We start from the raw sequence: 12,476 nt of genomic DNA on the forward strand, positions 1-12,476 counted from the left end.
GCACCAATTATGGCAATAGTGGGAACAAAAAGAGATTTTTCTTATTGTTTCACTAGAATATAACGGCTAATATTCACAGAAATGATAAAACTATTTGTTTTTGATAGTAACTAAACCTTGAAAAGAACATTCGTGCAATAAGCTTCGAAAAATGAACATTTGAAAATTTTGCCTCACATTTATGTCACCTTCTTAGCAGTTTGCTAAGGGACACCCGTTACGAAATGTATGTTTTCATCCGGAAAAACTGCATCAACCGTTGAATGTATGGTGCCTAGTGAGAACAAATGAATAAATGTAGCTGGTGTGCAATCAAATCTTCTGTTTTAAGTTGGAAATCGTGTTATTTCCACTATGTCGATAACTGGTACAAAGAGTGTATGAGAGCCCAATTATGGCAATACTCAGGAGGCGGTTTGTTTACATTTTTTGATCAGTGAAATAAAGGAAGTAAAGATATTTCACGGGTTACTTCCACGACGGGACGGTTTGGTAAGGCACTATCTGCGTGTTTTGTACTCAATTACTAAGATTTTTCAATCACATGTTCGAAAACATTCGCAAGCGGAAGATGCTAATTTCATGGTAGAGAAGGGTTTTCAGCGACACTCGAGTTTTGAATTTTCTCTTTTATTTTCGTTAAAATCAGGCACTGGAAAGGTAATGTGAGATCATTAATGCTTTTTTGTATCATAATTTGCATTTACACTACATTTCGACTCCTTTTCGAAAATTAATTTTCTCTCATGAACCCATTGCAATAAATTGATTTAAAATCTATTTAACACAAAATTTCTGGAAAATTTTCTAAGCAATCACTTTATTACTTATTAGCGTTGCATTATAATTCGCTCTGGATGGCATTTGAGATACTTTCGTGCAAATATTCGATAGTCTATAATTGGCACACTTTTATGTCGAATGCTAGGAACACTATTGCCATAATTGGTACAAAGACAAAGCTATTTAAAACCATTTTTTAAAAGCTTTAAGCCAATTTAGTGCCAAAACAATTCAATTCATCTGATTCGCAAGGCCTCAAACTAGTAATTAACATTAAAAAGTCATGCATACGTTTTAGAAACGTGGTTAAAATCTGATTTGTATCCAAACAGTTGACCTATTGCATCCATAATTGGTACACCTACCCTACATGTTAATTTTCACTCTAAAATGTTTTAGCTCGATATTTCGCAAAATTACGTTTTGTTTCGTTAGCTAGTGAAACATATTCGTGAATTTATTTCAATTGGAAGAATCGAAATAAAATCGCCTTACAACATTTTCGCTACATTATATTCCGTGAAATTTTGCAGTGTTCCGTTTCGAGTCTATGACAAAGGGTCCTAAGGACAGAAAGCAGAAAGAGGGAAAGACGAAAAGTCTAAAGGACAAAAGGTCGAAGAATAAAGAAGAAGGGACAAAGGTCGAAAATCTTTTCCCGAGGTAGGAAAATATTCCCACCGAGTAAAGCATTTTTGACCTTTTATCCTTCGGAACTCTAGTCATTCGACGTTTTGTCCTTCAGAGGTTTTGCCCATGAACTTCTGTTTCGAACGCATCATTCGAAATATCGCATATCCTTATTATGCGCTGCGAGGGGTCCAGTGAAGAAGGTGGAGGGTTCGCGATAAAATCGTACGTTTTTGTGTCATTCTCAGGCGATCATCTACTATGATAGTGCACAACGCGCGATGCAATGGTCCGTTCGGGGATGCTCTGACTATGCTCGTGTTCATATGATATGAGGATGTTGGTATGTAGGATATGTATCAATAAAAACAAAGCCCTCGACCAGAGCGTAGCAGTGGTACCATAGGATAAGTTCAGTGGAATGAAAAACGTGCCGGTATCGAGATGGGGTTGGAGAAAAAAAGCTGAAATCACTACTCCAATATTGCTTCAATTTTATACCTTTTCTACACTGATCAATGGCATCAGTGATGCTGAGGCATGACTCGGGAAAACATGATATTGGTCTTTTTTTTTCTCACCAGGGTTGTTCAAAACGTGACAAAGGTATGTAAAAATGTGTTGTTAAAAACCGAATTTAGTACTAATCCATTTAATTCCACTTTCCATTAATGGTTGTAAACAATTCAAAAAGAATTTTAAAGGTATCAGATTTGACATCATATCATAACGATATTCATCTCACTGAAAAATCTCAAGACTTTCAAGCTAAAAGTTACGTCAGTTCTAATTTTCAAATGTGGTTTTCTAATATCTTAGTTTTCGTTGATATTTTCACTTCAATTGACCTCCGTATCAACCCGAACAATCCGATTTGTGCTCTTAATCGTCCGTGCGTGATAAAAAACCATCGAAAATTATTTTTTCTCAATAAAAGGCACAGTTTTCATTTTACCACCTTTTCTCTCGTTTTTTGACCTTAACTGTAAGGCCGTCTTCAGTGTCATGTACTAGACTCGACTACGACCACTTTGAACGACCTAAATTCAGATAAAACTGTTTTTATAAAAAAATGAATATCTGAACAAGACATCAAATCTAATGTAATAATGAAGTAGATAACAAATACAGATCTCATTCGTTCATGTTCGCCTAAGTTTTAAGTTCACCAAAATTTGATCTGACAACAACTGCAAGACATCAAATCCGATTGATAAGGAAATTTAAATTAAATACAGATTGAAAGATGAGAAAAAATTGAGATATTTGGCAACACTGCCTGTATTTATCATCCTAGAATGAGAAAATTTTGATGTTCAGCAAAGAATGAGACAGTATCTAGAGTCTTTCTGAGCATTCTAGCTTATTTACCATGAGGGGTAGGTGTTTTACTCTATTGGCATCTTGAACAATCTCTGAACATCTAATAGCAATAGTGCCCTCCAGGTTCGGAGCTTGTTTAGATGGGTTTTATCATGCACTGTTATCCACCCGATATAATCAGAGCTGTAGCAGTAGACGACAAACATATTCTCATGATGTGTTGTGGATCATGATTGTTACAAAGATTGATAAGTGAGAGATACTCACAATTTTCTCAGAATTCAACCCCTGTTCATGATTATAAATCATGAACCTATTCCGTACACACATGAACATCCCTTCATCGTCACTCTGTTATTTCATTCCATACACAGATTGCAACTCCAATCAGTTCAGTTCATACCCGACAGCGCAACAACATAGTTATAGTTCACTTTTTTTGCCTCGATTCCGGAATATCAATCACAATCAGTTGCACGTAGAGCGAGAGAGATTGGAGCATCAGAAAAAAAGACACGTGTTGTATAATCAGGGAAAATTAACAAATGAATGACGCCGGTCGACCCGATCCCGATCCGATCGACCACTTCGGCCATCCTTCATAAAGCCGGGCCCGCCGATGGTGTCAATTTTTGGCACATGGATGGACGGACGAAAAAAAGTATCAAAGTTATCTGCTCATTTCCACTTCGCTGCGTCGCTCGCTCTTTCACACTATCTTTGCAGTATAATTTTCGGCCATTCGGGATCGGATAGTGTTGCGAAACATACAGCGAGGGATTATTGCAGTCCGGGACGGTTATGTGATTTATTTAAGGTATTGTTGATTGCCGAATAACGGCAAGTTGTAAGTTTTTTGCACAGTATGACCTAATTGTTAATTCAACTGTTGTAAGTCAACGTTAAGAAGTTATTCAGACTTTGAGTTGTGGTAATTAACCTAAAGTGTACGATTTGACAGATTACTTTGATTTATTCTTACAATTTATTTATGTTGGAAAAATAAAGTTTTTTTTTAAATTTTACAATCAAGTCTTCATGCCAAACATTGTCGAATGTGTTCTATATGTCTAGAATAGCAGGACCAGCATAATAGTCTTCATATTTGTTGGGACGTATCAAATTTGTTACTCGTAATAGTTGATGAGTGGTCGAATGTCCATAATGGAATCCGAACTGTTCATTGCCAAACATTGAATTTTCATTGATGTGGATTATCATTCTATTCAAAATGACCTTTTCAAAAGGTTCACTGATGGAGGAACGCAAGCTGATTGGACGATAGCTAGAAGCTTCTGCAAAATTTTTGTCCGGTTTAAAAATTGGTTCAACCTTAGCGTTTTTACATTTGGCAGGAATACATGCCAACTGAAAACATTTGTTAAATATAACAACTAATGATAAGCTACTTTCTGGAATTTCTTGATGAGGATGTAGAAAATTCCATCATCGCCAAGAGCATTCATAATTTTGATTTTTTTTAAACAATAACTCTTACTTCTTCCAAATCAGTCTCCCAGGAATTTTCGAAAACTTTCCTTTGATTGAGAATGCTTTCGAAGTCCTGAGTAATTTGGTTAGCAATTCGACTAGTGAGTCTTAAATTAAAATTGTGCGTGTTTTCAAACTGCAGAGCAAGTTTTCGAGCTTTATCGCAATTAATTAATAATAACTTGTTTTCCTCTTTCAATGCCGGATTTGGCTTCTGAGGGTTCTTTTTTAGATAATTTCTTAAAGGGCTTAGAGCCAGGGTTTAATTAAGAAATTTTTGATTTCTTTTTGCCCATATATTTTTTATAGCAGGATCGCGGGTGGGCGGAAGAGGCCTTCTCCTCACGTTTTTAAGACGGATCAAGAGTTTAAGATCATCGTCTATAATCACGGATTCGAATTTTACTTCATATTTTGGTATTGCAATGCTTCTTGCTTCAACAATGGAATTTGTTGAAGTTCCAAGAGGATAATCAATATCAAGTTTTGCTTGCAAAGACATGTTAACATCATGATTACTATCGATAAATGTTTCAATTTTAAACACAAGGGAAGCAGCTAGTTTAAAACCTTCAGATTTCCCAAGTATGTTATACCTCTCAATTTGTTTGAATTTATTATCATTGGATTGCATGTGGAAAGAAATTCAGGATCCTCGTATCGAACACACCAGATCGACGTAGCGTATGACCTCACAAAGCATATCGACTGGAAAAAATACGTTGAAGCGATCTCCGTAAGTGAGCAATCGGTCGATATACTTCCCTCGCTGGAAGAATATTAGTTTTCATCCGCGTTGATTATAAAAAGTGCTCTCCAACCTCAGCGTAAGCCAATTCCGGGATTCTCGGTACGACGACGACTGCCCACCCCGTGGTGGGATGACGAATATACCGGTGTCTATCGGGAAAGATCAAACGCGTTCAACGAATATTGGATACGTGGTTCACGGGATAAATTCGAGCGGTATAGTTCTCTGGATCACAAGTTCAAGAGCCTCATGAAAGCGAAGAAACACGGTTACTGGAGGAATTTAGTCAATGGTCTATCACGGAAAACGTCGATGCGAACTCTTTGGGCGGTCGGAAGCAATGCGGTATCGGTAAGTGAGGATCGTGAAAGCTCTTCTCGATGGATATTCGAATGGATTCGCGAAGAAAGTTTGACCGGATTCTGTCCAAGTGCAAACGATCACACGTGATTATCCAGACGAAAGGAATGAATTGGACTCAACAAATTCTCACTTACTCTCATTTCATGTAAAAATTCTGCACCAGGAATAGATAGAATAAATTTCAACTTGCTCCCAGACGTCGAGAAGAGGCGCTTTTTGAACTTATTCAATGTATTCATAGAGGAGCAACATTATTCCGGATGATTGGAGACAAGTGAGAGTTATTGCCATCTAAAATCCTGGAAAGCCTGCGTCGGACTACAACTCGTACCGTTCTATTGCGATGTTGTCGTGTCTTCGAAAGTTGTTAGAGAAGATGATTCTCTATCGGCTGTATCGGCTGGACAAATGGGTTGAATCGAATGGCCTTCTCTCAGATACTCAATTTGGATTCCGCAGAGGCAGGGGAACGAGCGATTGTGTCGCGCTGCTTTCTACTGAAATTCAACTGGCCTATGCTCAAACAGAACAAATGGGCTCAGTGATATTCGGATATTAAGGGGGCTTTTGATGTAGTTTGCGTAGATGTTGGTCAAGCAAGATAGAAGTAGGCAGAAATGAGTGACCGTTCATGTTCCACAATTGCCGTACCACAGGCTGTCCTGTTCTGGTACGCGCTATCTCTCGGTCCGTTTCGCTTCTCGATACGAGTGATAGGCATGTACGGTAGTGTGTGAAATACCGTTCTACCGGATCGTTTCTCGATAGTGCTGGTCCGCATATATCAATAATTGCAAGTCAAAAGTAGAAGTGAATGAACCGTCGCGAGAACTACACCTCGTTCGTTTTACAGTAATAAAGTGTAATTTCTGTTCGCGCAATGAAGCTTGTTTTTGAGTTGGATTTCGCCGCGAGTTTTTAATATGTCCGAAACCGTGTTGACGCGCGGAACGATGTCTTTTCGAACAAACTCCATGATTTTGAACAACTATTTGTACAATTTGTTGTCTGAGAAGCACATGTTTTTCTCACATGGAAACTCGACAACTTCGCGAATAAGTTGTATAGGTCTCCCCAGCGGCTCCTGTCTAAGTCCTCTTCTTCACAATTTTTATGTAAGAGATATTGATGATTGTCTGATTGATGATAAATTGCTCGTTAACGTTCAACGCTCCGTCATCGTAATCATCGTCATCATCGAAACTTCAAAAGCAGTTTTTCTGTTCAAAAGTAAAAATAATTCGATGAAAATATGTTCACTGTGTTTCGGTTGGAGAATAGAATACAGTGAACACATTTTCCTGTAAATTTTCTTGATTTTGAACGAAAAAACTGCTTTTGAAAATTCCGAAATCAATGACGGATCCTGCCCCCTTAAGGCAGCTTGCGAATGACGCCGTTGTTTCCGACACAGGACCAGAGGCGGACTGTAAAGCTGAGTATCGAATTCTCTCCGAGGAAAACTGAGTTAGTTTATTTTCTAGGAAGCATAATCCTGTGGATCTATTAAGGGGTCTGGTATGATTCTAAATGCACCTGGGCAAAACAAATTAGGTATCTGTATCAGAAGTGCCAACAACGAATCAACTTCATGCGTCCACTCACAGGAACATGGTGGGGATGATCTGATAAAGCTTCATCGCACCAAGATTCTGTCGATTCTTGAATGCGGTAGTTTTTGCTTCCTATCCACCGTGAAAACACACATTCTGAAATTCCACCGTATTCATTATCGCTGTCTTCGAATAGCGTTAGGTTGCATGAACTCAACTCATGAGTTAAGAGGTATTAGCAGGAATACTACCTTTATCAGATCGGTTCGTGGAATTGTCATTAAGGGGCGGTCCATTAATTATGAAGACAATTTTGGTGGTTCTTGACCCCCCTCCCCCCATGGTAAGATTTTTTGTATGAAAATTAAAAATAATTTATATGGCGCGTAAGAAATCTCAAACCCCCCCTCCCCCCATAACCCCTTATGTAATTAATGGACCGCCCCTAAGGTTCCTCATCCGCTGTGAAGTGTTGAACCCATTGGTAATTGACAGTTTTGAAAAGCTAATCGAGCGAAATCCTCAAACAATATTTATGACATTGTACTACGCGTACAACACTCTTTGCGAGCTAGTTCGGTCACGTCAGCTGCGATAGAGGCTATTCGTTCAATGAAGCCGGTAACGCACACTCTGTCTTTCTTCGGTGAAGTACGATCTACATTGAGTGCTCTATCGAATGAATCACATACACCTTGGCCTATCTATCAAACGAATCATATCACTTTGGCATGGGTTCCTTCGCATTGCTCGAATCCGAGGCAATTTCCACCCGAATACGTATAAAGGTTGTACTACCTTTTGTTCCTTATTAGTCAATTTACATTTGGAAATTTTCATGCCCAATTTAGTTGGAGCGACGAGAGAAGTTCTGGTTAATTCTCTAAGACGCAATAGATTTGAATTACCGAAATGTTTCTCTAGTTCTTTTGAATTTCCATTGGTGGCGTCTTGTTTGGTTAGTGTTCAGACTATGCGACATTCATGACGAACTCTAGTACACATAACAAATACACTCAAATCTTATCAGTGAGAACGAAAACCGCGAATAGGATTCTAAATGACGTTACAGTTACAGGTTATCATTGTCCACTCTACGTTCGACCAGCAGCAAAGCAGACACGTCATAATCGAAACCTGCTGAATGTCATCGGAATGATCCCATTGTCCTATCCTTTTCTTAAAATTATTACTATTCTTAAACTCGATTTTACGGTTCCCTAAAGCTAACATAGAAAGATAAGAAGCCATCATGTATTTGTCAAAACAATCAAAAGAACCCGGCTCCGTATTGCCTTATGGCGCATAAGCCTAGTAAATAAATTATTGAGTGAAAAAAAGATATATGTTTCATTCCTGTAGTCTTGAAAATAATTGAATGTGAAGCCAGTCTGACTAGAGTCAGTTAAGACCAAGACAATTGTACAAGGGTTTCTAGAAAAGAAAAAAAAAACAAGTAGGGCTATCAGCAGGCCCGGATTTAGGGGGGTGCCAAGACGAAAGTTGACGAAGGTACTGAACACATATTCATGATTTTACTGTTAGAGTACTGCAATTATTATTTTATCAAACACATAATTCTATCGGCAATTCGATGTATCCTTATTCCAGTGCACTTTTTTCCATTGTTGGACCAGAATTTTGTAGTTTTTTCATTGATATTTTTATGGTTTTGTGTTCATGCGATATTTACTTAAAGCTTAAGATGTATCATAATCCACAGAGGCTGTAGCATCATCTGCAAACAGTCTGCATTGTCCTCCCAGTTTTCAATATCTTTAACATAAGAAAAAAAAAACAAAAGACTTAAATATGAGCCTAGGGGTGTAGCTATTTCTAAAACTTGTGGGTAGACCGAGGGTGAAACTCATGTGTTTCTCTAACAACACATTGTACAATAAATTATTCAATATATCAGGTAGGCCAATATTGTGCAGATTTTCTGATATTTATATGGAAGCTAAATCAAAAGTGCCCCAAAAATCTAAAAAAATGAATATAATCTTGGCTCATGATATTAAAAATCTCAATGAATCTTATAATCATGATTTCAACTGGTTCATTTCACGCTTCACACTTGATTGAGAACGACCCACTCTAAAGCCTGATTTGCTGCTGAAAAAGAATCGCTATAGAAATTTCTTGCCGACTCCCTGCAGAATTTTTTTACAACGACTCCCGTTTTAACTGTCGTTTCTTTTTAATTGCGTATTGCGATCAGAAAAAAGCACTTTTTGCAGGAATTTCCCACGTATCAAGATAGGCCAAGAACTTTCTTTTTAACAGCAAATCAGGCTTAAATTCAAATCTATAATCTACTATGTACGTTTTCAAAAATGTGATACAGATAATTTATTTCCCAAATATTCACTAAGTGATGTATGTTGTCGAATTCAATTAATGTTACGATTTGTTGAAGTTTTCAGAAATTTGTGTTGCATAAAACTAAACTTTCCTCATTTTGTACCAAGGGTACTCTTCAAGAGATCTGACACGGGCCTCCCGAGACCCAAATCCGTCACTGACTGAATTTAATTACTTTGCGAATTATTCCATGGGTGATGCTTGCCATTAAAGTCACCAATGACAACAAAATGTGACTTATTGCGCTTCCATTTCCGCAAGTCATTTTCAAGCATTTGCTGTCCAGTGCATTGAAAAGCAAATTGGCAGCTTTGATAGTATATTTATCAAGCTGTGTTTCAACAGAAACACCCAAAGTTTCAAAAACTTTGGTTTCAAATGACGAAAAAAAAGTTGAGTTTTATACGCCTATGAATGACGATAGCAACTCCCCCGCATACCCCATCAAGTCAATCATTACGACAAACAAAAAAGTTTGAGCCTCGTTTTAGTTTGGATCCAGGATTCAAATAAATTTCAATAAGTAACTGCTGAATGTATGTTATCAGCTGTTAGAAAATAGAACGAACATTTCAATTTAAAAAGTTTAAAAAAATATTTGAATCCATTGGACAACGTGATCCTATAACAATTTTATTAGTTAATTCAACTTGGACTACTCCAGTCACTTGATTCAATTCAAAATCACAATCAGAGGGAGGCATTTTATGTTGGTATTATCCGTTAATGAAGAGACAGTGGAGGAGTTGCCGGCAAGGGCAGGGGTGTTTCCATATGATTTGAAACAATCAGAATGGTTATCCATACGAAGACAATTTAAAACGGAGGAAGCGAAACTGCCTGCTATAATATTGGCATATGAGTTTCTTTGGGTAATTACATTCGATATTAGAAGATTTGAACGGCTACCCGACGGATGAAAATTGACTGTTGAATGAGCATGATTATAATTTACTGATGGGTATGATTCTTAAGCATTCGATCGTAAACTGAAAAATGACCATTGTTGGAAATTATGCCTGCGGAATTCCGAGAACAAAACACGTTACCGTTCATCTGCCTGGTTTGAACCTTTAAGATTCGTTTACGCTAAGAGCAATTCCAAAAATTAGTCTTATGTTTGCCCCGAAATTTGCTCATACAAACTTATCGGTATTTTTCTTCACAAGACAGACGTCCTTAGCGTGAGAAGAACCTTCGCAAATCATACATTTCAGCATTCATGGGGCAATGTTTTGTAACATGAACCCAATTTTGACGCTGAGTGGGGTTCTGAAAATTTCCCCAAGTCACATGGACATAGAACATAAGTTTTGCTTTTTCTCAAGTTTCAATATTATTAAGATCACTTTTCTTAAAGCTAATTAAATAATATTCTTGAAAATCCTTTCCAATGAATGTTGACAGCGAAGAGAATTGGGTTCTCTTCTTCATAATGATTACTCGGACTGGGGAAAATCCATGTAAATCATTTATTCCACTTTTGATCTCTTCAGATGTCAGGCCCTGCAAGTCAGCCGTAAAAATATCAAGCAACGAATAATCAACGAGAGAATACGAACCGGGACAATCGGTGAAGACCACGGCGACGTAAAGGGACTAGCGATTGGAAGCTCGGTACGAGGAACTGTAAATCTCTCAACTTCATCGGGAGCACACGCATACTCGCCGACGTGCTGAAGGACCGCGGATTCGGCATCGTAGCGTTGCAGGAAGTGTGTTGGAAGGGATCAATGGTGGGAACGTTTAGAGGTAACCATACCATCTACCAGTGCTGTGGCAACACACATGAGCTGGGAACAGCTTTTATAGTGATGGGTGATTTGCAGAGGCGCGTGATCGGGTGGTGGACGATCAATAAGAGAATGTGCAAGTTGAGGCTCAAAGGCCGGTTCTTCAACTTCAGCATAATAAACGTGCACAACCCTCACTCCGGAAGCACTGATGATGATAAAGACGCTTTTTACGCGCAGCTCGAACGCGAGTATGACAGCTGCCCAAGCCACGACATCAAAATTATCATAGGAGATCTAAACGCTCAGGTTGGCCAGGAGGAAGAGTTCAGACCGACGATTGGAAAGTTCAGCGCCCACCGGCGAACGAAAACGGCCTACGACTAATTGATTTCGCCGCCTCCAAGAATATGGCTATTCGTAGCACCTACTTCCAGCACAGCCTTCCATACCGATACACCTGGAGATCACCACAGCAGACAGAATCGCAAATCGACCACGTTCTGATTGATGGACGGCACTTCTCCGACATTATCGACGTCAGGACCTATCGTGGCGCTAACATCGACTCTGACCACTATCTGGTGATGGTCAAACTGCGCCCAAAACTTTCCGTCGTTAACAACGTACGGTACCGACGACCGCCCCGGTATGACCTAGAGCGGCTCAAGCAACTGGATGTCGCAGTGGCATACGCGCAGCACCTCGAGGCTGCATTACTGGAAGAGGGTGAGCTTAATGAAGCCCCTCTTGAGGATTGCTGGAGAACAATAAAAGCAGCCATCAACGATGCAGCTGAGAGCAACGTCGGTACGTGGGACGGAGTCGACGGAACGATTGGTTCGACGAGGAGTGCCAGAAGGTTTTGGAGGAGAAGAATGCAGCGCGGGCGGTCATGCTGCAGCAAGGGACCCGGCAGAACGTGGAACGCTATAGATGGAAACGGCAACGGCAGACCCGCCTCTTTCGGGAGAAAAAATGCCGCCTGGAGAAGACGGAGTGCGCGGAAATGGAACAGCTGTGCCGGTCTCAAGAAACGCTTTAGTTCTATCAGAAGCTCAACACATCCCGCAACGGCTTCGTGCCGCGAGCCGAGATGTGCAGGGATAAGGATTAGAGCATTTTGACGGACGAGCGTGAGGTGATCGAAAGGTGGAAGCAGCACTTCGACGAGCACTTGAATAGCGCTGAGAGCACAGGCAATGAAGGACGGGACAACGGAGGAAATGCCTTCGTCAGTACTGCGGAAGATGTAAACTCAAGCCCCACTTTGAGGGAGGTTAAGGATGCCATTCACCAGCTCAAGAACAATAAAGCTGCTGGTAAGGCTGGTATCGGAGCTGAACTCATAAAAATGGGTCAGGAGAGGCTGGCCATTTGTCTGCACCGGCTGATAGGCACAATCTGGGAAACAGAACAGCTACCGGAGGAGTGGAAAGAAGGGGTAATATACCCCATCTACAAACGATGGAAGGTGTGCTAAAT

The 12,476-nt window shown here is 39.6% G+C and overlaps 1 protein-coding gene across 1 annotated transcript in view; it reads right to left on the minus strand.

The window, feature by feature from the left end:
• The window catches only part of LOC5566851 (lachesin), a 601,395-nt gene that overhangs the window by 366,777 nt on the left and 222,142 nt on the right, over positions 1–12,476 (minus strand). The gene's annotated exons all lie outside the window — the stretch shown is intronic.

Source organism: Aedes aegypti, chromosome 3 (genome assembly GCF_002204515.2).
Source record: "Aedes aegypti strain LVP_AGWG chromosome 3, AaegL5.0 Primary Assembly, whole genome shotgun sequence".
NCBI classification, from domain to species: domain Eukaryota; kingdom Metazoa; phylum Arthropoda; class Insecta; order Diptera; family Culicidae; genus Aedes; species Aedes aegypti.